At 41.8% G+C, this 27,157-nt stretch overlaps 1 protein-coding gene across 1 annotated transcript in view; it reads right to left on the minus strand.

Annotated features, from left to right (window-relative positions):
* Positions 1–27,157, minus strand: part of FOXP1 (forkhead box P1) — a 1,246,052-nt gene that overhangs the window by 712,623 nt on the left and 506,272 nt on the right. The window contains 1 exon segment of the mRNA XM_029601088.1: positions 25,489–25,575. The gene's annotated coding sequence lies outside the window, so the exon portion shown is untranslated.

Genomic DNA, 27,157 nt, shown 5'->3' on the forward strand with positions numbered 1-27,157 from the left:
ATTAAAAAAGGTGGAAAGAAGGCAAAACAATTACCGGCATGGTTAAAAGGAGAGGTGAAAGAAGCTATTTTAGCTAAAAGATCTTCATTCAAAAACTGGAAGAAGGATCCAACAGAAGAAAATAGGATAATGCATAAGCGTTGGCAAATTAAATGTAAGATATTGATAAGACAGGCTAAGAGAGCATTTGAAAAGAAGTTGGCCGTAGAGGCAAAAACTCACAGTAAAAACTTTTAAAAATATATCCGAAGCAAAAAGCCTGTGAGGGAGTCAGTTGGACCATTAGATGATCGAGGGGTTAAAGGGGCACTTAGAGAAGATAAGGCCATCACGGAAAGATTAAATGATTTCTTTGCTTCGGTATTTACTGACGAGGATGTTGGGGAGGTACCCGTATTGGAGGTTTTCATGGGTAATGATTCAGATGGACTGAACCAAATCACGGTGAACCTAGAAGATGTGGGAGGCCTGATTGACAAACTTAAGAGTAGTAAATCACCTGGACCAGATGGTATACACCTCAGAGTTCTGAAGGAACTCAAAAATGAAATTTCAAACCTATTAGTAAAAATTTGTAACCTATCATTAAAATCATCCATTGTACCTGAAGACTGGAGGATAGCTAATGTAACCCCAATATTTAAAAAGGGCTCCAAGGAAGATCCGGGAAACTATAGACTGGTTAGCCTGACTTCAGTGCCAGGAAAAATAGTGGAAAGTGTTCTAAACATCAAAATCACAAAACATATAGAAAGACATGGTTTAATGGAACAAAGTCAGCATGGCTTTACCCAAGGCAAGTCTTGCCTCACAAATCTGCTTCACTTTTTTGAAAGAGTTAATAAACATGTCGATAAAGGTAAACCGGTAGATGTAGTTTACTTGGATTTTCAGAAGGCGTTTGACAAAGTTCCTCATGAGAGGCTTCTAGGAAAAGTAAAATGTCATGGGCTAGGTGGCGATGTTCTTTCGTGGATTACAAACTGGCTAAAAGACAGGAAAATAGAGTAGGATTAAATGGGCAATTTTCTCAGTGGAAGAGAGTGGGCAGTAGAATGCCTCAGGGATCTGTATTGGGACCCTTACTTTTCAATATATTTATAAATGATCTGGAAAGAAATACGACGAGTGAGGTAATCAAATTTGCAGATGATACAAAATTGTTCACAACAGTTAAATCACAAGCAGATTGTGATAAATTGCAGGAAGACCTTGTGAGACTGGAAAATTGGGCATCGAAATGGCAGATGAAATTTAATGTGGATACGTGCAAGGTGATGCATATAGGGAAAAATAACCCATGCTATATAGTTACACAATGTTAGGTTCCATATTAGGTGCTACCATCCAAGAAAGAGATCTAGGCGTCATAGTGGATAACACATTGAAATATTCGGTTCAGTGTGCTGTGGCAGTCAAAAAAGCAAACAGAATGTTGGGAATTATTAGAAAGGGAATGGTGAATAAAACGTAAAGTGTCATAATGCCTCTGTATCACTCTGTGGTGAGACCACACCTTGAATACTGTGTACAATTCTGGTCGCCGCATTTCAAAAAAGATATAATTGAGATGGAGAAGGTACAGAGAAGGGCAATCAAAAAGGATAAGGGGAATGGAACAGCTCCCCTATGAGGAAAGACTAAAGAGGTTAGGACTTTTCAGCTTGGAGAAGAGACAGCTGAGGGCGGATATAATAGAGGTGTTTAAAATCATGAGTGGTCTAGAACAGGTAGATGTGAATCGGTTATTTACTCTTTCAGATAATAGAAAGACTAGGGGGCACTCCATGAAGTTAGCATGTAGCACATTTAAAACTAATCGGAGAAAGTTCTTTTTCACGCAACACACAATTAAACTCTGGAATTTGTTGCCAGGGGATGTGTTTAGTGCAGTTAGTATAGCTGTGTTTAAAAAGGATTGGATAAAGGAAAGGGAAAGAACAAGAGGACCAGCAAGACCAACAACAAGGACTTTTAAATGTTACTGAACTGTTAGAAACATCTAATGAGGAAATAGTTCAAAGAGAGGTATTGTTCTTGTTAAGTTTATTTTCCCCTCAGATAGGGATATGGTGCTTAAACTGTTTTTAAGAAATAGGTCTGTTAAATATTATAATCAGCAAATCTGGATTTTTCCAGATGTTACTAGAACCACCCAGTCTAGGAGAAAGGAATTTCTAGCTTTAAAACAGTTAGCAGAGAAGGTAGGTGCCCAGATGATGATACGTTACCCTAGTAAATGCATGTTAAAATTAAATAATATAAATTATATCTATTACGAACCTTCTGATTTGAAAACATTTTTGGCGGCTAAGAATTTGTTGGGGACGATGGCTCCTGAATAAAGGTATTCGCATAATTTTTGAAAATGGGGTAAAAAGTTCCAGCTAAAGTATGTATAAATATTTCTTTGATATATTCTCAAATTAATAAGTTGATTCCTTTTATTTCATAGTACTTTGAATGTCTAAGTGGATTTGTAAATGTTTGGGTATTTTCAGAATTGTTTAAGATTTTTAAATTTTACTGTAGAATTCACTATAGACATTCGTATGTGTAAATGATAGTCATATATCATGAATTATGAAAACTCAAATAAAGCTTAAATTAAAAAAAAAAGGATTGGATAAGTTCTTGGAGGAGAAGTCCATTACCTGCTATTAATTAAGTTGACTTAGAAAATAGCCACTACTATTACTAGCAACAGTAACATGGAATAGAATTAGTTTTTGGGTACTTGCCAGGTTCTTATGGCCTGGATTGGCCACTGTTGGAAACAGGATGCTGGGCTTGATGGACCCTTGGCCTGACCCAGTATGGCATGTTTTTATGTTCTTAACACTGTAGCCACCATAACAGTGGATGGCCCACTGCATATCTGAAGTGCCTTCAGCTGCATGAAATTCTTTAAAGGCCCAAAGGTCCCACTTTGAAGTTAAGTTTTCTGTAATGCATTCACAGCCTCTTATGCAAGGTATTCATGGTCATTGCTTAAAGGTGACACATAGTAACTGGATTCAGGGCCTATGATTGCAGAGTTATGGAAGGAGACCCAGTGCGTGATGGCCCCTAGCATCTGGCCCATGACTACTGCTGCAATAACTTGCCTAGGTTTGTTGGGGAGTACAGGGATACAAAATAAGGGGGAAAATCCCTGGGTAGTTGCAAATGAAGATTCATGGTGTAAGAACCCAGCCCTGATTCCACCTGAAGTGGAGCTGGAACTAGAAAACACCAGGAAGAAACTGACAGGTAAAAAAAAAGAAAAAGGAGAATTATACTTACCCAGTTACAGTTCAATAACTTGAGGCACTGATTTTTTCCCCCCCAAGGTCACACAGGAAGACAGTGGATGTAAATGAAGGGTATAGAACAGACGATGTCTCAGGAATTCTCAGTAACAGTTCACTGCTCCAACCACTAAAGCACACCTCCTCATCACAGCTGTTAGGACAGCGCTCATGCTAAGATTTTAATTTATAGTTGCTGATCCAGGGATTTACTCTGATCATCTTGTTGTGGCAAGAAGACTTTTTTCTTTTACTTGAGTAACATACTTTACTTAATTTCCACAAGGCTTTTGCCCTTCTCTAGGTTACCACAAAAAGTCCAAATATCGATAGCTTACGGATGGTTGAACTCAGAATGATGTCTTGTTCTAGCTAAAATAAAATAACCATGTAAGCCTTCAAAGAATACTCTCTTCTAACATATTCTTCTAAATAATGCATAATGTATACATTTCTCTACTTTCTTAAATACAAATACTCATTAATATGTGTTTTAGGGCTCTACACATCTTATTAAAGGATTTAATATGTAGAGGAGGTAGTTTTATACCTCTTTAACAAAAAGGCTTACAATATAAGAAGAATGTCTCAGAAAAAGCATAACGCTTTTAACAGATAAATCCTCTTGGCAAGGGCTGTAATCTTTCAAACTTAATTGGTGAACTCTTTAATGAACAAATGCCACTACAAGAAGAAAGCCTATTGTCAGCAACTTAATAGGCAATGCGATAAAGTTAATTATATTGTTTGCCCTGGATCTGCATTCACTTCTTCTAGTTTCCAGATTTTCTAAACATCTGATCTAAGGCTGCAGGGTTCTTTTTATCTACAGTAAACTAAATGCAAACTACAAAAAAAAAAAAAAGAACAGTCTAGTAAAGACCAAGCCAAATAGCACTTCAAAATATTCCCTCCCAAGGATGGCTTGCAGATTATAATGTGAGGGCTAAGCGTTTATTTTATAAGACATTAATAATTAGCCCTCTGTTCACATTTGATCACCCATATAGCTAACTTGGCTCCTGAAGATAGAGAATATCATAATTTGTAGGTGATGCCTTGGAAGGGGGAAGGCACCAACTAATTTAACACTGTGAAACAGGGCGGATAGCTAATGGCCACACTACAAGATGCGCCTGTCGTTCAGCTGCTTTAGTCAGAAGCACGTCTTATTTTATGGCCACAGAATACAAGGCAGATCAACTAATTATTCAGATAGCAAATATAATTAGAACCAGGGTGCTTACCTCCATCAGGCCATCCACTGTCTAAGTTCCTATTTGTCTCACATTGCTGCTGATTAAAATGCACTTCCTAAAGAGTTGCTCACAGCTGAAAGGTGAAGAAAAAGAAACAACCTTCGCTCCAATACAGAAAAACCCCTAAAGAGATTATTTAATTCCAGCTGGGTTTAATATTTGATTTTTCATCAGTCCACCAATAAAATAGCCCAATGAATCTGTTACTCATCATTTTCTACCCAAGATATCTGCTTCGGAGTTGGGGGGCTTTTATTTTTATTTTTTCTTCAAATAAAATTAGATGTAAATTATTTTTTCCCACACTATAGCAGGAATTATATATATTGCCTTCTAAGAGTGACATTTCCTTAATAGCTAAGGGCCAGATTTTCAAAAGCATTTACTCGAGCAAAACTGGTTTTTGCTCGAGTAAATACACTTTACTCAAGTAAGTGGGCTTTTCAAAATTGCTACAATATATGCCATTGAATTGTCCATAGGATTTACTCAAGTAAGTGCACTTTACTCGAGTAAATAGCTTTTGAAAATTGCTACGATAGTATGTCACATTTACATGCGTAACTCCTTTGAAAATTACCCCCTAAATAAGGAAAGTTATATACAGGGTTACTTTTATGGCTAACTTTGTCTTATTTTAGGTTAGGTATTAACTCTGAGAAAAATCATAGACCCAAAGAGTTCCAGAAGTGGGAAGGGGAGGAGGGAGACTTTAAACATATATTGACTGGTGAGTAGGAACACCTAAACAAATGGAACAGAATTGAATGCAATGCAATGCTATATTCTCTAAAACAGTGGTTCTCAACCTTTTTTCTGTCAGGACACACCTGACAGATGGTTCTCACATGTGTGACACACTGAACACATGACCATCATAGGACTAAATGTAAAAGTACAGTTTGCATCCACAGGAAACCCCTGACCCACAATTATGGATGTAAAGCAGAATTATGACATTCCCCGTACAACTCACCTTACAAAAAAAATATTCTGGTTCTAGTGTCATCTCAGTAACAGCAACACAAACTCCAACTACCAGGCTCAATAGCCTTACTTATGAAAAGACAGCAGTTTATCACCAACGCATGTCCTCTTGAGAAAATACAACAAATAAGACTGATACAGTAAAATACCTCACCTCGGTCACATACACAGAACCGACCTAACATAACTCCCAGGATCTGCAGTAATGCACATAAACTAATCCGCACACAGTTACACCTGTATTATGGAATGCACTCAAACAGTAACAACCCTACCTATGAAAAGGCAACACTACAAATATTAAATCAGGCCCTAAACACCAATACTGTTGTGAGGCCCGATCACGACCACACGCGATCGGGTCCCCCTACCTCCTCCGGTGGGCTTGTCCCGGCTCTCCCTTCCGGCGGTCCGCGGCGCACGGGCCGCGGCGCAGCAATGGCTTCCCCCCGAGGAGCAGCGTCAGCAGGTTCGCGGCTGGCTCCGCCCCTTAAAGGGGTCGGGACGCGGAGCAGGGGCCGTCCCCGGAAGATGATGTCAGCCAAAGAGGGAGATTTAAACGCTGCTCAGTGAGGGACGAATTGCCTTCACAACAGGTCCCGTGCTTTGCTGTGTTCGTGCTGTGGCGTTTCTGTTTTGACTCCTGTTTTGCCTTGACCCTGTTTGCCTGCCGCCTGCCTGGACCCGGATTGGACTCTGACCTTGCTTTGCCTGCCGCCTGCCTAGATCCAGATTGAACTCTAACCTTGTTTGCCTGCTGCCTGCCTGGACCCGGATTGGACTCTGACCTTGTTTGCCTGCCGCCTGCCTGGACCCGGATTGGACTCTGACCTTGTTTGCCTGCTGCCTGCCTGGACCCGGATTGGACTCTGACCTTGTTGGTCTGCTACCTGCCTGGACCCAGATCGGACTCTGACCCCTGCCTGGAACCGGAACTGTGTGTCAGGTTCCTTGGCCTGTACCCTATCGCTGGGAACCTTTGCGAAGGGTACTGAGGGGTTGGCTACTCCAGGATTTCCACCTTCCGGAGGCAAAGGGCAGCAAGTTTCCTCAGGTGGGTGACCTCTCGCTCCAGGTCAAGGGTCCACTATATAACAAATACACCTCCTATTAGGAAAACAGAACTAGCCAAGCAGCTATAGATCCCAACACAGAAATAATTGTATAACTATACTAATAAGCAGAATAAATGTTTCACAACAACTATGAACAGAATAACATCCAACAATTAAAAATTCATAAAAAGTATTTAAAATTCTCCAAACCCCAATAAAATATTTTAAAACAGCAGACACATCACATAATAGTCAGTAATTAAAATGGCAGTCTATCAAGAAAAATAAACTTAAAAGCCACCTTTACTAACCCCCTCCAGCAGCTCTCCTACTCCTCTTCCATGCAGGCCAGTAGCACACACCAGAAGCAGTAGTGGCTGAATCTCTGTACTCATGCTCCTCTTCCTTAGTGCCCACGACCAGTCCCTCTGTCTCACACACTCACATACCAGTTACACCCCAATGACCAGTTTCTGTCTTTCACACACCAATCATCTCCCAACCAGTCTTTCTCTTACATACACCCCAGTCACCTTCCCGATCAGTCTCTCTCTCTCATGCACACACACACACCACACACACACACACACACACACAGGCTTCCCACTTCCATGTTCTATATTACATATACAGGCTTCTCACTCCCATGCTGTGTCTAACACACACCCAGGTTTCTTATTCCTATGCTAGCTCTTGCCACATGCACAGGCTTCTCATTCCCATAATCACTTTCTTTCTCTTTCACACACACATACCAGTCACACTCACATACCAGTTTCTGTCTCACACACCAATCATCTCCTGACCAGTCTTTCTCTTACACACACACCAGTCACCTTTCCAGTCTCTCTCTCTCATGCACACACACACACACACACACAAGCTTCCCACTCCCATGTTCTATCTTACATATACAGGCTTCTCACTCCCATGCTGTGTCTCACACACACCCATGTTTCCTACTCCTATGCTAGCACAGGCTTCTCATTCTCATAATCACTTTCTCTCTCTCACACACACACACACTCCAGTCATCTCCCTGACCAGTCACTTCCATTGTCTCTCCTATATACACACACACATCACCTCTCTGACCAGTTTCTCTCAATCACACACATGCTCTCTCTCACACACTTTACATAGATGATCTCAATCAAATGCTCTCACTTACACACAGGCTCTCAGTCACAGTTACACATGCACACTCTCAATCATACATACATGCTCTCACTTACAGACAGGCTGGCAAGGCTGTCTCTCTCTCTCATTTCCTGCCCCCCCTCCCCCCAGCACATTGGTAGCTGCAGCAGCCTCATCCTCTAGCCCCTGCAGGCCAAGAAAGAAAAATCCCATCGGCCATTAGAGGCTAATTCTGCTGTCTCCTGTGCTGATTTCTGGCTGCTTCTGATTTTGCTCTGGGTCCACGCTACTACTCGGGGCTGCCACTGCCACCGCTACTTTTTCATGCAGCATGGCTCTTTCTTCTTCCTGCGCACCCCACTGCACATCACTTCCTGTTCCAGGCCAAGATAGGGGCAGGTGTGAGAAGAAGAAAAGGCCCAGCCACAGTTGCCAGCCTCCACTAACACTGCTGCCGTTTCCATCCAGGCTTGAACGTGCTGAAAGCCCGAGCGGCAACGGCAGCAGTGGAAGATAGCCTGCCTCTCGCTCGGTGAAGGAAGAGGGGGGAAGAGCAGCGGAAGACCGGTAGCACGCGACACACCTGCCGCTGCTTGGCGACACTGGTGTATCGCAACACACCGGTTGAGAAGCTCTGCTCTAAAACACCTACTTCGTACCCAAGCCAGCACCTCAGCTTATAAACAGATTACAGTATGTAACTTTTATGGTGCATGCTCATCCATACAATTCTGATGGCAATGGCATAATCCAAGGCTGGACAAAGGTCCTGTAAATGCTCAGCAACAGATAAAAGCTTCAATTAAGACTACTGTATGCCATGTCTACTCCGGGGGAGAATTCTGATAAAAAAAATTTAAATTCTGCACACAAAAATGTAAAATTCTGCAAAATTCTGCATACTTTATAATGGGTCAAAATAATACAATATACATGACAGTCTTTAAGTGGTTAATTTAAAATGTAATACAGAAAAAAAGTTATTACTTAAAGATGCATAATTTTAAATATTTTGAGCAGAATTTCCCTTGAAGTTCATGTAAGAGTGTCTCTTCCACCCTTTCCCTACTCTCCTGGCCAGTCTCACTTTGCCCTCTCAGGTCCAAACTTCTCCACCTGCTACTATCTCTCCCCTCCTCCTCTAGGCTCAATCCCTTCCACTCTATCTCCACTCCCAGAATTTGACTCCTCTCTCAATACTACCCCTCTCACTGGCTCCCTCTCTCTCTCTCACACACACAAACACACTCCCTCTCTCCAGTGCACATACACACTCCCTCATACAGGTTCCCTCTCTCTCTCTCTCTCTCTCACACACACACACACATACACACACACACACATCCCCTCATATAGGCTCCTTACTCTTTCTCTCATGCACACACACATCCTCTTACAGACTCCCCCTCTCTCTCTCTCGCACATCCCCCCTCATACAGGCTCCCTCTCTCTCTTGCACACAAACCCACACAGGCTCCCTTTCTCTCTCATGCGTACACCCTCACACAGGCTACCTATGTCTCTCTCTCTCTCTCTCACACCCCCCCCGCAAATAGGCTCCCTCTCTCTCTCTCACACATATACATCCCTTCACACAGGCTCTCTTTCTTACACATACACACACCCTCACACAGACTCCCTCTCTCACAAACAAATACCCTCACACAGGCTCCCTCTCTCACAAATAAGCACACTCATACACAATCCCTTTTTCACACACACCAGCTCCCAACCTCTCACACATATACACACTCCTTCATAATCTCCTCATATAGGCTCCCTCTCTCAGGCAGCTACACCTACATACCCTCACATATGCTCTCTCTCTCACCCCCCGAGCTCGCAGTCTTACACACATACATTCAACACACTCACTCTCACCAAGTCCTGCTTCATCTTCGCCACAAGCGAAACAGCCTCCACTCATGGTACGCTGGGACCTGCTCCTTCTTTGCCGCGAGCAGGCCAGCCTCCGCTCACAGTGAAAATAAAGTAGGCCCAGGCGTGCCACAAGTGAAGGATGTCCCGCTCACGATGAAAAAGGAGCAGGCCCAGGTGTGCCATGTGCGGAGGCCGACCTGCTTGCGGAACACTGGGGCCTGCCAAATTCGGCGTGGAGTCCGCGCAACTGCGGAGGGAAATTCTGCAGGAATTCTGCGCTCCGCAGTAGTGCAGAATTCCCACAGGACTACATGTCCATGTGCTTGTATTTCAGGTGACATGTTAATAGGTGTCAATTATTTCTTGCATACTAAAAAAGAAGTCTGCTCTATTTTATAGGCCTGCACTAGCTTTATGTCTTTTTTTTTTTTTTTTTTAGTTTCCACCTGCTTCTTTTGGGCTTCTGGCTAAATCAGAACCAGGACCATAAGCCTTCATTCACAACTACCCAGTGGATTTTTACCCTGTTGTATATCCTCTTCCACTTTACTTCAGTTCAGTCTTGCAGGTCCACTCCTCCACTGGGGCCCTGCAAAGGGCTCTTTCTGGAACCCTACAATCATGGGCCTTACAAAACTGCTTTTTTTAGATTGTAAAATCCCCCTTAGCAGAAGCAAACTCGAAGATCATTAATGTTTATTGACTGATATACGGAGTCTGGGGATTGTTTTAGATTCAAACGTCATTTAAGCCACAAATTCGTCAATTGGCAAAAATGGCATTCTACAAACTGAAATTGTTACGTCCAGTAAAACCATTTTTGCCGGTTGATATGTTTACAACTGTGCGCCAGTTCTTGGTTCTTGGGCATGTAGATTGCTGTAGTACCCTATGGATTGGTTTACTGGCTAAACTCCTCAGGGTGCTGCAGTTAGTGCAACATGTCGCTGCCTGATTATTACTGGGATTATCATTTTGGGATCATATCACCCCTGCATTAAACGGACCTACATTGACTCTCTATAAAAAGTAGATATAAATTTTGCCTGCTAGTTACTTTTATATGGACAACACTCATATTCATTAAAAAAGGGCTTTCAATGGTTTAGTCTATCTAGACCTCTGCAATCCTTGGGCTCTCACTTATTGCAGGTGCCCTCATTAAAGTATTATGCTTTCAGCAGACTAGGACAAGGGCATTTTTTTATGGCTCCATCAATGTGGAATATGCTTCCAGTGCAGCTGAGAATGGAGCATGATGTGAAGGAATTTAGATAGCAGGTAAAGAGAGGTTTTTGGTTGCTTTGATTTTTAATTTGACTTTGTTTAAATGTTTTAAGTATTTTAGTTTGAGTGTATGTTGATGAATATATTTGTTTTTGATGTTATATTATGTATGCATACTTGTAATCCGCACTGAACAGAAGCAGTTTTAGAAGAGGCATAATATAAGATTATGAAATAAGTAAGAAAACAAACAAATAAATAAATAAATATAGCTACTAAGTGTCGCCATTGTGTGATGACTATGACTCCCTCTCTGCCAAAGACAGTGAATACCACCTCCATAGCATTCCCATCCCTAACTAACCCAGGACATAGCAGACATGACCTGATTAATTGAACCTAGATCCCTCCTTCATGGAAGTACAGCTCTGCCACTGAGTCGCCAGACTGCCTTCACTCTATGTCACACTTTACAAGCATCTACTTAATCCTCAGCTCTTTCTTGTCACTAGACAAATTGTAGGTAACACATTGTTAGTCCAATAAGAAGGTATTTATGCCCAACTTTCAAGATCTATGCGCCCTTTTCAGGTCAATATAAAACCAGCTATCATTTTGCATTCCACTGAACAAGGGTGCATAGCTACTGAAAACTAGCCACAATGAATTAAAGTTAATCCAGTAAACAGATACAATCCACACAATAATGTGGGAAAACACCTGGATGCTTACTATAGCGGGCAAGAATACAGTCCGGGACTAGTCTTTGAGAGTCCAATACTGGTCCAAGAAGACCAGCTGCAAGAAATGGGGGTGATCCAGTGGCTATGGAGAATACATTTTTAATTTTCCAAATTCCAAGCAGGGGTGAATCAACTTCAGATTCATCAATAAGCAATGTAAAAGAAACCAAAGACCAATTAGGGAGACTACAGTCTAAAATTTTACTACAGTGAAGCAAAACTAATTTGTTCATGAAATCTGAGAATTCTTTCCTGTTTAAATTTGCCCTGAAGAAAAAAAGAGAAAACTTGCCCTTTTTCAAGTACTGAACAAACTGCTTCTGTTTTTGCAAGAACACATTTACATCTTGGTTACAATAAAAAGGGAAAAAGAGAAGGGTCACTATCCTTTGAGGTGACCAAAAAGATTTCAACACAATAGACCTCAAAAGATGAAGATGGCAACTTTTTCTTTAAATGGAATATAACCTTATAAATTTTAATGTTTGCTCATGCTATGAATTTTCTAAATGCAGACATATGAATAAACAAATCTTGCACTGTAAAGCATTCAACCAGTGATACGCTTCACTCAAAAAGTCATTATTGAAAAGAACAGAAGAAAAAACACACACAGGAAGAAAGTGTGAAATGTAAAGCACTCCCCATCACACAACAATAGAAATGTACCATGCTGAGGGCTCAATGACAATCCTATGACCATTGCTCAGTTCCATTGTACACAATAAGATCATGTCTCACTATCTCATGTCAGAAAAAGGATATAGGTCATGAAAAGAATGTGTAATCATAGGAATCGGGCTGTTTTTCAGAAGTTCACAATGCCATGTTAAGTCAGTTAATTTTGTTTTAATCAAAAGCTCCAAACAGACAACAGTTCAATCAAGGTACAGTCCCCCTTGTTTGAAAAAAGATATAACTATACTCAATAGCAGGCAAGTTATTTCAGTCTTCAATGAGGAAATCCTATGGTAAATGAAAAAATTGCATATCAAAGAGTTTTTGCAAGGTGCAAGGTCTTTTATTGAATCGATTTAAGAATTATCCAAAGATTTAGAAAGCAGAGCATGTACTATCCTTTCTCTTTTAATTCCAATTGTCTAAATTTTCCATTGTGTTTATATTATCTGTTACTTTAATTCCACTCCCAGCACCACTCCCCCCCTCCTATGAACTTAACTTCTTTAATATCTACATTACAAAACATGTCTGTTAAATAAGGGTTCATTCAGGGGCATAATTATGCCAACAATTTGAAAATATGACCTTACATTTCAGAAAATGAACAGCATTACAATTCTGTTAGTAATTTATTAAGAATACTTTGGCATGACATTGTGTCCGTTCCTGTACTCCCTGGGGGAATTCTGCACAAAATATTTTAAAATTCAGTGAAATTCTGTATATTTATCAAGGTAAATTTAATCATGGAGCCCAACTTTCAAGCCTACCTGCAGTACAGTATTTACGTGCATAAATCGCACATAGAAAGTAATGCTATTATTTTATAAACCTTGTGGAGGGAGCTGCACAGTTTATAAAATACCATACATTTTAGCTCCAAAAGTATGCACAAATGGAGAAATTACTTCTTATCTGATAATTTCTTTTTCCTTAGTACAGACATGTGCATCCCAAATCAGTGGGTTATGCACCTCTACCAGCAGATGGAGACAGAGCAAAGCTGACATTACAGTATATATACCTCTGTAGTGGTATCAGCCTGCCAATATTCTCTGCAAAAGCCAACTGTGGGCAAATTAACAAAACGTGATTATTAGCAGATAACCATTCCAGCACTCAGCCAACAGGAAAAGACTGAGCTCAGATAAAGAGTGTAATAACATTAGTCTAAGGACTGCAACAACACTTACCAGTATTCCCAGGAATACACAACCACGCAGGAGGACCATCCCCCTGAACAGAGAACAGAATAGGTCCACCTTGCTGTTGCAGGGGGAGGTGAAGAGATCCACGTCCAGGGTTTCCCAGAGGCGACAGATTAGATCTACTGCTTCGTGATTCAGGGACCACTCGTGGGGCCGGAAGGCTCAACTCAGCCGATCTGCCACCACATTCTCTGGCCCGGCCAGGTACATGGCTTATTGCAGTATGCCCTGAGACTGAGTCCATGCCCAAATTTGAACTGCCTCCTGGCATAGAGGAACGACCTCGTTCCTCCCTGATTGTTGTTGTACCACATTGCCACTCGGTTGCTGGTCTGGACCAATTAATTTGTAACCTATCATTAAAATCATCCATTGTACCTGAAGACTGGAAGATGGCCAATGTAACCCCAATATTTAAAAAGGGCTCCAGGAAATTATAGACCAGTGATCCTGACCTCAGTGCTGGGAAAAATCGTGGAAACTGTTATAAAGAATAAAATCACAAAACATTTAGATAGACATGGTTTGATGGCACACAGCCAACATGGATTTACCCAAGGGAAATCTTGGCTCACAAATCTTCTACATTTTTTTTGAAGGGTTGAATAAACATGTGGACAAAGGTGAGCCGGTAGATGTGGTGTATTTGGTTTTTCAGACAAAGTCCCGCATGAGAAGCTTCTAAGAAAACTAAAAAGTCATGGGATAGAAGGCAATGTCTTTTTGTGGCTTGCAAGCTGGTTGAAAGACAGGAAACACAGAGTAGGATTAAATGATCTGTTTCACGGTAGAAAAAGGTAAACAGTGGAGTGCCTCAGGGATCTGTACTTGGACCAGTGTTTTTTAACATATTTATAAATGATCTGGAAATTTGACGAGTGAGGAGATCAGATTTGCGGATGACACAAAATTATGCAGAGTAGTTAAATCTCAAGCGGATTGTGATAAATTGCAGGAGGACCTTGTGAAACTGGAAGATTGGGCTTCCAAATGGCAGATGAATTTTAATGTGGACAAGTGCAAAGTGATGCATATAGAGAATTTAACCCTTGCTTTAGTTACACAATGTTAGGTTCTATCTTAGGAGTTACCACACAGGAAAGAGATTTAGGCATTATAGTGAAAATCATCAGCTCAGTGTGCTGTGGTGATCAAAAAAGCAAACAGAATGTTAGGAATTATTAAGAAGGGAATGACAAATAAAACGATGGATGTCATAATGCCTCTGTATCGCTCCATGGTGAGACCGCATCTTGAATACTGTGTGCAATTGTGGTCGCCGCATCTCAAAAAATATATAGTTGCACTGGAGAAAGTGCAGAGAAGGGCGACCAAAATAAGTGGCATGCAATAGCTGCCCTATGAAGTAAGGCTAAGGAAGTTAGGGCTGTTCAGTTTGGAGAAGAGACGACTGAGGGGGCATATGATAGAGGTCTACAAAATCATGAAAGGACTTGAAAAAGTTAATGTAAATCAGTTATTTACTCTCTCAGATAACAGGACTAGGGGGCACCCCCATGAAGTTAGCAAGTAGCTAATTTAAAACAAATTGAAGAAAATTCTTTTTCACTCAGCGCATAGTTAAGCTTTGGAATTGATTGCCAGAGAATGTGCTTACAACAGTTAGAGCAAATGGGTTTAAAAAAAGGTTTGGATAAGTTCCTAGAGGAAAAATCCATAAACTGCTATTAATTAATAAGCTTGAGATTTATTTAATGCCAGGTACTTGTGATTTCGATTGGCCACTATTGGAAACAGGATACTGGGCTTGATGGGCCCTTGGTCTGACCCAGTATGGCAATTCTAATGTTCTTATATAGAACCACTTTGTTGGACAGGTGATCCCTGAACATCCACAGTGTGTAACGGATCGCCCAAAGCTCCAGGAAGTTAATCTGAAACTGAGCTTCCTGTGCAGACCACAGACCCTGCATGCGCAGCCCCTCCACATGGGCACCCCATCCCAGGGTGGATACATCCGTGGTAAGAAAAGAGCCACATCTGGATGAGCTGACAAAGGCTCACCATTCACCTGACCTCGGAAACAGGCAAGAACCGCCACCTGTACCTTTAAGGAATTAAGGCTCATCAGCCCTTTACTCAGTCTATCCTGCAAAAATTTCAAAATGAATGGGATCTTAACTGAATGAGGAAAAACCCCTCGATTTTCACACCAAGCCTCAAACACTCGCCAAACCCGCACATAGGCTAAGGAAGTGGACAACTTTCTCACTTGTAGCAAGGTTGCAATCACTGCAGTTGAATATCCACAATTCAGCAAACGAGCCCTCTCAAAAGCCAGAACGTAAGACAAAATCGATTCAGATCTTCATGAAGAACAGGCCCTTCTATAGCATATTCCTGTGTGCCAGAAGGCAGAGGGGAGAGTCCACCAGAAGCCTTCACAGATCTTGCATACCATGGTCTCCTGGGCCAATCTGGTGCCACGAGAAGCACCATCCCTCTGTGACACTTGACCCTCTGAATCATTCTGCCCAACATGGGCCATGAGGGAAAAGTATTCAGCAGCTTGCTCTCCGGCCACTCCTGCACAAGGGCATCGATGCCCAAGAACTTTGGATCTCTCCAATGACTGAAGAATTGAGGAACCTTCGCATTGCGAAAAGTCTCCAGCAGGTGCACAAATGGAAGGCCCCAGCGAGCCACTATTAACCGAAGTGCCTCATTTGACAATTCCCATTCTCCTGGACCTAGACTCTTGTCTGCTGAGAAAGACAGCTCTTACATTTGTCTTTTTCTGCAGTGGGCAAAGCTGAGATCTCCTGAAGATACACTTCCACCCATTCCATAAGTTGGGCTATTTCCTGCAAAACTTGCTGTCTCTTGGTTCCTCCCTGCTGACTGATGTAAGCCACTGTTGTTGCATTGTCCTACATTATCTGGACTGCTCGACCCTGCAATCTGTCGCCGAACCACAAGCATGCCAACCGGACCACATGGGCTTCCAGCCAATTGATGTTCCAGAGAGACTCTTCTGCACTCCAACTTCCTTACGCTGTCAGCTCCTGACAGTGAGCTCCCCAACCCTGGAGGCTCGCTTCTGTCATGAGTACTAGCCAGTCCAGTGACCTTAGGGAAACCCATTTTCTTAGAGGATCTGGTTGTAACTACCATTGTAGTTGAGAGCAGATCTCCATCGGCAGGTGGAGCCGAATCAAATAATCTTGAGACTGTGGGCTCAGAAACAGTGGATTGCACTGAAGAGTATGCATATGTGCCCTCACCCAGAGCCCCACCTCCAGGTTCGCCGCCATCAATCCAAGCACCTGAAGATAGGACAACACTGTTGGGTGTATTGTGTTCATCAATAGATGCACCTGCACCATCAGCTTCTGAATACAGCCCTCCAGCAGGAACACCCTGCCCTGTTTCATGTTGAACTGAACACCAAAATACTCCAATGACTGTGATGGCTGAAGATTGCTCTTGGCCAGGTTCACGACCCAATCTAGCTCCAGCAACAAGGAGATCACCTTGCGCAAGACCCAGAGGCTCTCTTCCAGACTCTTGGCCCAGTTGTCCAAGTATGGGTGTACCAGGATCCCATCTTTTTTCAACTCCGCTGCCACCACCACCATAACCTTGGAAAAGGTTCTGGGCATAGTGGCCAAACCAAACGGTAGTACTCAAAACTAATAATGACATCCCAAAATCGCAAAACGCAGAAATCGTTGATGCTCTAGGTAGATGGAAATATGCAGGTATGCCTCGGATAGATACAGGGATGTCAGGAACTCCCCCAACTAAACTGCCATTATCAAAGCCACCTCTCTGGCCAAAGTTCAGACAAAATCGCAGCCTGCATCTGCCAAAAAGGCAGCTGCTGGTTCCATCACTGCCCTGGAATTTACATCAGATTCATCAATCTCCTGAAAGAGCAACAAACAAGAGTGAGCCACCAGGGAACAACAGGAAGCTATCTGTAAATTCATTGCCATTGCTTCAAAGGCCTGCTTAAGGATAGCCTCAATTCTCCTATTCTGTGCATCCTTCGAGGCAGCTCCCTACTTCTACAGGAATAGTCATCCACTTGGTAACAGCACACACAAAAGCATCCATCTTCAGAAAATGAAATTGCTCTCTTGCAACTGGATCCAGGGGCTACAGTCCTTTCAAGACTCAACCCCCTTTAAAATTAGCTTCTGGGGGCATACCATTCAAGATCAATTAATTGTTGAATGCCCTCCATAACAGGGAAGAAGCTTGAGGCTTTACGCCATGAAATCAAAATGGGATCTTTCCTTGGCTCAGACATGGATTCAGACCCAGGTACTCCCAACATCTTCAATGTCTGGTAAATCAGAGCTGGTAACATATCTCTAGGAAAGAACCTCAACACAGTTCTATATGGCTCCAATCCTGGAGGAATTTCCCCCTCCTCCAGGGAGTAAGCATCGGTCTCATCATCCATGCCATTTGGGTCTCTATCGGGAAGGCCGGCTCCAGGCGTACCTCGATTCTTACCTGCAGCACCAGGCGTGTGGGATTTCACCGCTTGCTATCCTGACTTGTTAAGATTGGCCAGGGCTGGGGTCTGTGCCTGAAGGAAGGAATGCAGTCCTTGAAAAAATTCTACCCAAGAAAAGGCAGAAGGATCCATGCCAAAACCAGGGGGCAACTGTCCTATCCCCACTTAACTACCTTCCCCCACTGACCAATTAGGGGAGTTCCAAAAGTAGGCGACCCTCCTGGCAGCTCTTTTTCCATTCCCACACTGGGCTGGGAAGAACCAGGCTTAGTAAAATCAGAAGGAGGTAATTCTCCCTGAGCCTCCAAACAGCACTGACACAAATTCGAGGGAACACCAGGATGAGATGCCCAAATATGACAAGAAATACATAGGGCAAGGCGCTTAGGCTTCTTTGCTATGAGCGCCATCAGTCTACTAATACATCTTAACAGATGCCTGACAATTGTGCAACCAAAAAATTAGGCACTCACAGATAAGGTGCACAATACTGTGCCTAAATAAGTGCCCAAACTGAGCTCCCCCAGGATGCACAGTTAATGTGTGCAAAAAGGTACATGCATGTGCACGCACACATAAAAAAGGCGCATGCATGCGTGCACAAATGGGCACTCTGGTAGGCGCTCCTACGCACCTAATTTGGCACACAAAAATGAGCACAATGGGCCACACAGTCGAGCGCACAAGGACGATCAGACGGAACTGAAGAGGGCAGTCTGCGGGGCACAAAAAATGTGCAAAAATGCCGCCGTGGCCTACCATGAGGTGAACCACACAATCCTTGGAGTGGAGCCTAGCCGAAAGGGCTGCTCAACCTGCCAGGCTGGCCCCGTCCCCTGAACGCCATCAGAGGTGGGGAACGACTGTCAGATTGCACGCCGAGCACTGAAATCAAGAGGGGGGAAGGAAACCCTATTCAATCCCTTTCTCTTTACCTTTTTTTTTTTTTTTTTAAACAGCTACTGGACCAAGGCGCTTATCTGAGGGACCACAGAAATCACCTCAGGAATTCTCAACTGAGGGAGGGACCATACGGTATCACCACAGGAGAGCAGGGCGAATTAATTTCCTTCTTTTCTCCTTCTAAAACTTAAAGCAATCCCCAGTAGGGAGATGCACGCCCACCATATGCTGGAGATAGAGAATACTGGCGGGCTGATGTCACTGCAGGGGTATATATATTGTGTTGTCAGCTTCAATCCTTCTCTATCTGCTGGTAGAGCTGCATAATCCACTGGTTTTGGATTCACCTGTCTGTATGCTAAGAAAATTTCCAGTTCAAAAAAATGCATACATTACCTATTTTATAAATATCCACAGGTATATTTTAAGAGCGTAAAAATTATAACATGCATGCGTAATAATCCCAATTTATATGCGGAGGCAGATATTTTATAAATTATGCACATATAGGGGTAGATTTTCAAAGATGTACACATGGACGCCCGATTTTATAACATGCGCATGCAGGTGCACACATGTTCTAAAATCAGGGGTTGGCGCACACAAGGGTGTGCACACTTGTGCATCCTGCATGCACCGACGCCCGCGGCCTTCCTCAGTTCCCTCCCAATCCACTCCAATTTCGGAGTGGACTGGGAGGGATCTTCCCAAACCCCTACACTAACTTCCCTTCCCCTTCCCCTAACCTACCCATTCCCTGGCCCTAACCTAGCCCCCCCCCCCAAAAAAAATCTTTATTTTACCTTTTGCGCTGCCGGCACCCTGCCAGCACACAATCCCCCAGCACACTGGCAAATGGCTGCTGTGCCGGGGGCTTCTAGCCCCGTCCCACCCCACCCCCTCCTCTTTCCTGAGGCCCTGGGACTTACACACATCCAGGGGCTTTACACGTGTGGCCATGCCTTTGAAAATAGGCCCGGCGTGCATAAGGCCACTTATGCACTTAGGGTTTTTAAAATCTGGCCCATAGCGTTTTGAAAAAACTTACTTGCACATGCACTTGAGGTCACCAGTTAGCTTATACCTCCACTAGTTCACCCAAGTCACTCCAGTTCACTTACTGGCTAATTTTAAAAGGAACATGCGTATTTGCACGCAAGCAGTGTTACGCTTAATTTTATATCATGCACACAAATATTATTTAAAATACCCCTGTCGCGCATATGAGTGCAGCCTTTATGCACGTATTTTAATAACATGCTGAGAGAGAGAAAGAGATAAGAGAGAGACTCTGTAAGAGAGACAATATGACACTCTATATATATCTCCCACTGTAGGAGGGGCACTTTCAACTCAGGAAAGGTTTTGGGCGGGTGGGCAATTGTACAAGGATCTACAGATCCTTGAGCCCTAGGCAGACCAATGTAACACCGCCCCTCCCCCCCAAACCCACCCTGAACTGAAAGTGATCTTCTTACAGTGGGCGATATATAGAGTGTCATACTATCTCTCTTACAGAGTCTTCCCCCCCCCCCCCCCCCCCCCCCCCCCCCCCAGTGGTGGTTCCTCTAGTTCTCATCCTGTAAGCTCCAGCCCAAACCCTTGACAGTCTTAAAACTACTTGCTTCTGCAGTAAAGTTACATGTCTTGACACACATACTTCCCAGATTCTTAAAATTTGCACAGCCTGCATAGGCACAAATGTGACCATTTTTGCATGAGGAACACTTTTAAAATCTACCTTTTAGACCCTCTAGCACTTCACCCTATACCCCCATCAGTTCAGCCAAACCTCCCACCCAAAAACTGCAGACAGACCAGTCTGATTTCAATTGCACGAGTCAATTGGCAGGTGTAAATTTGTAAGAATAAGTTCGGTAATGTATATGCGTATGTGTCTTACAAAATAGCAACTAATGCACGTACTTCAGAACCCCATTCCTCATTGCCCATAGCCGCCCCCTTTTTTCTATGGAAAAATTAACTCACAAAATGGAAAATATGCATGCACTCTCAACATTTATAAAAAAGCATATACACAAGTACCTGCTACTTTTGCACACAAATTTACTCCACTATATAAGTAGTAATTAATTTTAACTGCAAAACAAAAATAGGTTTTTACTCAAAGATGCAAAATTAAGTTTTTGGTGCAGAATTCTCACAGTACAATAATATTGTACCATACGTAGGGCTTCTGGTTTTGGGGGATTTTACATTAGCAACCCACAGAGTCTAACGGGAGCTCCAAGCTGCAGGCAGTGCTGACTTCTTACAGCTGCCAATACTTGTGGCAATATAGCAGTGTCCCTTGTTCTAGCTACAAATGTCAGCAGTTAAAAGAAATTGCACTGCCTGCAGCTCCTCTTGGACTCTGCCAATGGCCAAATGAAAATCCCTGAAATCCAGAAGCCCTAACCAAAAGGCAGTAGATTACAGTCCCTTTACTTACTTTCTCTGTCCCCCTCCCTCGTTTGTCCCAACATTCCTTCTCCTCCTCCAACAAACTCCTCCTTCCTGTCTATCCTCTCCAGCACTATCTTCCCCAGCCTGTCCCTTCCAACACTCTCTCCCCCTCCTCCCCCAACTCCTCCCAACACTATCTCCTCTAGGTCATCCCCACTAACATTTTTCTCCCTCTCCCCCAGCCCATCCCCTCCTCACATCCCTCCCTCAGTTTATCTCCCCCACAGCAGATCTCTTTTCCCTGTATTATCTCGCCTCCCTCAACTCAGCCACCAGTTTCTCACTGTCTCTCCCAGCTTTCAGCTTCCACCAGCAACCCTGGTATAGATGTCTCTACGAAGCTCCCAGAGTAAGGCATGATGCTTGAATTCTTGCGCAATTCTCAAAATCTCATAAGAATGGCTTGGGAGTTCAGATATTGTACTTCTCACATTGAGAGCCCCACAGTGCAAAAAGAAGATGGCATTAGCTCCTCCTACTCCCATGGGCACTCAAATCTGGTTCTTCCATCTCTTGTCAGCTCATCACAGAGCAGTCAACTTCTGTACAATAAAGGGTAAATTTTGTGCTGGGGGAATTCTGTACAAATTCAGCATTGCACAGAATACCCCCAAGAATGCAACCTGGAATGCAAAAAGTGCAATCATAATTTTCTTCTTTTGCAGTTAATTTTTAGGAATGATTCCAATAATAGCATTTTAGAACTGTTGTTTGAATCAAGTTGACACTGTTATATTTTATCATCTGTTTTATTTTTATTACCAAGCAAATTCTTCATAGAATTTAAACCTTACCAAATAAAGGCTTGCCTTTCAAATGGTTGGTACACGATAAATTGCTGCTCTCTGTAATATACTTCTCCTGTATAAGAAACATATTTTCCTCTTAGCTTATCTGCAGTTAATCCAGGCATCACTGGAGTGATAACTGTGAAAGCTAAAAAGATTAGGGGGTTTTTTTTGGGTTTTTTTTTACATATGTTCTTGGTGTACCAGTGTTCCATGGAATTGCTCTGAGGTGACACCACTTCAATAACTGGAAACATCTTAGGGACCAAGAAGAGTATAAAAATCCTTACTAGAATCAGTCATGGGTACGCTGTCAAACAAACGTGGTAGCAGTTTTTTAGAAGGTTTAGTAAAAGACTGCTAAAGACAAGTTACACCCACCCCCCAACTCAAAAAAAAAAAGAAGCTGTTGATTTAAGTTTTCTAAATCAGATAGTAACTGTTGCCACATCCTTTTATTTCAAGGGGGTCCTTGGCAAGAAACTGGCAGCAGTTCTAACACATTAACAACAGACAACAAACATGACAAACAGACAACATACATAAGGGGAGCTAATCTGATCTACAGATCTTGCAGCTAAAAATGAGTAATGGCTTCCTGAATTACAAAATTATTGTATATAATTTTTTTCAATGCTTCTGTTGACTGTAGCTAAGTATGTATGTACAGGTGCATTTAACGTATAAAATGAAACATTTGTAAAAATTAAGAATGGTGAATTAGGCACCTGATTTGCTAAGCTTTTTTTTTAGCATTCTCCTCACTTTGTTTTTTCTTACAGCTTGCAAAACAGTTATATTTATGGTCATCATAGTTTTTATTTGCCAAATTGTATATAACTATGGTAGTTCAGAAAAACCCTAATGATCACCTTTGGTCTTACATGTCAAAACTGAAATGGCTTTCTCAATGTATCTGCTAACTGCATCTACTTCCAGTATCTTCTGTTCAAAGGCTCCTCAAATGAACAAGTTCACACTGCCAATTCTTTGCCTTCCTCCCTCAAATGAAAGTTCCAGAAAAACTGTAGGACATAAAGGATTCAACCAAATTTCAAACTCGGTCTAAAGTACTTTCCTAATTTATTAATTAAAATTTGCTACTTATACATTTCTTGGAAAACTGGAAGCCCTGCCATAGAGGATATTAAAAATACCATACAGTCAGTAAGGCCTTGCATTCCCAAATAGAAAAAAGAAAGATGCTAAACAGGTCCCAAACAGACAATGCGGATTCTGCAATCTCAACACTATGGACATTATGTTTCATTTAAGATAAAGGGTGTGTCTAAGCACTCAGGTTCATCTATGGACAAAATATGCCTTCAATGCATATAATGCTTTTATTGTTATATTTATGTGTGATACAAAATAATCAGGCAGTCTTATCTCTTTATCTGTAAAACGTATTATACACAATTACAGTCACAGAAATGTCAGTCTCCCGACACAGGCTGTTTCACAGTGGCTGCATCGGGAAACTCGCACACATTTGAAGATTCTATATTATTGATTTGAAGATATTTTCTGGTCTCTATCTCTGTCCCTCTCGATCCAGCCACTGCAAAATACGGCCTGTGTCGGGAGACTGACATTGCTGTGACTGTAATTGTGTATGATAAGTTTTATAGATAAGAGTTAAGACTGCCTGATTATTTTGTATCACACATAAATATAACAATAAAAGCATTATATGCATTGAAGGCATATTTTGTCCATAGATGAACCTGAGTGCTTGGACACACCCTTTTCGTTCGCAGTTCTACTATTTTGATGTGTTTATATCCTCCACTAGTGTGTTAGTTTCAGATTTAAGATAAATACATACCATAATATGACTACAATTTATATAACTGATGAAGGCTGTATGATTTCTTTGTGCCACTGAAAACAAAAATATAGCAAAATAATTAAAATAAATTATTAAGTTACTAGCAATGAGGTAAGCAATAGTGCTCAGAGAAAGAATACAGATGAGATACAGGTTTGGGTGCCAAAGTATATTCATAAAGAGCTGTATGAGTAATAAAGTATTTTACAATTGGTTAGGATGCCATTGTGAAACCAATATCTGAGCTGAGGTAGATGGGGAGTCTCCCTGGAAAGTGGATTTTACAAGCTCTCAACCAAAAATAAAAACTAGTACAGCTCATCCATACTCCTACTTGATATTCAAAAAGAAAAAAAAACTAAAGGATTTATAACTTTTCCCATATGAATACAAGTAAATTATAACAATTAAAATGCATTAAAGGTAGAATAATTGACAATGAATAGTTATATAACAATGGGTTGTTTGAAATTCTCAAAGCAGAAGCTCCATTTTTTAATCACTCTTTTTGCATTAACTTGCATCTTTTAAGAATAATTGTCGAATTTTAATTTTTTACCTCTGAAAGACCATAAAAATGAAAACCATAAATTATATGCTAACTCCAGCTGTTAAATGTTGGCATGCTGTCCTTCAAAAAAAAAAAATGAAAGTTCAAAATCTGTTTCCTTAAACCAAGGAAATGTGGAAAAAGGCCATCCTGCCAGTGGAAACATTCAGAAGCAGAAAGCTCAAACTGTGGTTTCTTGCCGAGGCAGCAAAGTTCTCAAAAAGGGAAGTTGCTGCCAATTCAAATAATGTTTGCTTTCACACCCAAGAAAAAACTGTGTGCATGGTGAAGTCCTCCTGAGAGCTCAATGCAGCTGGAACATGCCGAAGAAAGGTAACTGTAATGTCAAAGCTACTGTAAGCCCACTCATGTCCTCTCTCTCAGTAAGCTACCATCAGTGACAACCAGGGCATTCCTTTTCCATCCTCATATTCTACCTACTAAAAAGTTCAACTTTGCTCTTACCAACACAACGAAGGGTTTGGTCCATGAAACTCAAAACAGAGGGCTTTTCCAGCTGAGGGTCAAGTTCAAGACTCTCGGTTTAATTAGAGCTGAAATTTCACATTTCAGCCCCACATGAACACAGGATTTTTCAGATGCAGGAAACACATAGTAATGGCTTATTGCAACTTTGCAATATTAAGTGTTGACTAGAGCAAAGTTCATTGCTGTCAATTGTAAAGGAAGCCTGCTGGTTCCTCAACATTCCATTCTCACAGGTGGGTGTTACAATAAGCATAGGAGAAAGCAGACTATTTCATTAGTCTCCCATCACCAGCAGGAAGAGTTCGGACAGGCATTGAAGACATTCTCTTCCATTAACATCCTATTGCCTTCAATATGTGCTACACTGGTACAGGAGAAAGAAAAAGTTCTCTTATGTTAGTTTGCCATTTTCACAAAATGATTATCGATACAAGAGAAAGCCCAAAGTGTCTTCCGAACCCTGAATACCAAGATAGACTATCATTTTCAAAAAGTACTCACTGACTACCACTTGGGTTTCGTGATGAGTCTTGGAGGAATCCCAAAGTTTATCAGCTTCTCATTACCACCTATGGGTGTATGAAATTCCTGAAAGGTGAAATATAAATCAGATAAATAGTAAATAATAATACAGAAGAACAATTAACATTAATCGGTACCCCAATTATTACCAAAGGGTAATGTTAAAGATATTAGAGAAATGCCTTAATGAGAAAAAATAATGTATATACATGCATACATACTCCGATTTTCAAAAACACCACTTTCCAAACAAGTCTTTCCATTTCAATATGAAATGCAAAAATGATTAAAGAAATATACTGAACAATGAATTTTTATGTTGCATTAACACATAATCTAGATAACTGGTACACGGACAAGCTAAAACATCAGGAGTTTCATTTCCCTATTTAACTCTCAAATCAACAGTTATTTCTTTAAGTTATTGTGCAATAAAATGCAAAGCATATATATATTACAGTACAAGGCATGCAGTAAAATGCTTTAAAAAAAATAAAATCTGCCTTCATGTTTTCCTGCCAGCTGGCAGACCCAAAATCAGCTTCACTTTTGTTTCATCCTTTTGAAAGTGGAAATTCATATTGCTTATTCAAAACCTCCTATTCAATCACATTTTTTTTCTGTGCACCAGTGCAGAGTCCAGCACATGAACACAGCACTTGAGAAAGCACAATTGTATTTATTTTGGAAAAAAAGGTATAGGACTGTATAAATGAAAAATCTATGACATTAAAGGTTAGTGTGCACACTAAGGCTAATTAATATGCATGCAGAATAGTATGCTATGCACTAACATCCTAGTCTGCGTGATTCCTGAAGATGTAGCACATGCATGCTAAAATTAATGTCAATGAAGGAACACCAAATGCAAATGAGACTTTAGCGGACACATGCAAAATCATATGGTATACTCTTCTCCATGTGTTTCTTAGGGGCTTGCTAAAGTCTAAAATGTAACACCTGCCTCAGATCAGGTGATAATTTTTGTGAATGCATGCTATAAAAAGGGCTCAGCTACCAGCATGCATTGTGGCTTGAAGAAAGAGAAGATGTACAAGACATGGTACTGTAAAAGTTTATACACAGGCACTAGAGTTATAACAATTGTTCCCACCCTTCTTTTTAAAAAAAAAAAAAAAAATACTACTACACATTGGGGTAGATTTTCAAACGTGTGCGTGCGTGCATTTCCTGGCGTGCACACATGGATGCACCGATTTTATATCATGTGCATGCCAGCGCGTACATGCGCACCAGATATTATAATCCATGTGCATATGTGTGGGCGGAGCACACAAGGAGGGGAGAATTTCTGCAAACTCCACGCAGCAACACATAGCGGGCCTTTCCCAGTTCCCTACCACCTACCTAAATTCCTTCCCTCTTCATCTCTCTTTGCCACCACCTAAACCCTACCTATTTTTTTTTTTGTTTGTTTTATGACTTACTTCAAGTCCCCAGGCTGAAGTAAGTTGTGTACGCCGGTAGCCAGACGGTGCACAAGTCTTCAGGACAGTGATCAATGGCGCTGTCCCAGCCCGCCCCCACCCCTCCCTGCCCAGACCCCGCCCCCTCCCCGCCCCTTTGAAAAGGCCCAGCAGTTATGCACATACCGGGGTTTACGCGCGTGGCCGGGCCTCTTTGAAAA

The sequence above is a fragment of the Rhinatrema bivittatum genome, chromosome 4 (genome assembly GCF_901001135.1).
Source record: "Rhinatrema bivittatum chromosome 4, aRhiBiv1.1, whole genome shotgun sequence".
Classification (NCBI taxonomy): Eukaryota; Metazoa; Chordata; class Amphibia; order Gymnophiona; family Rhinatrematidae; genus Rhinatrema; species Rhinatrema bivittatum.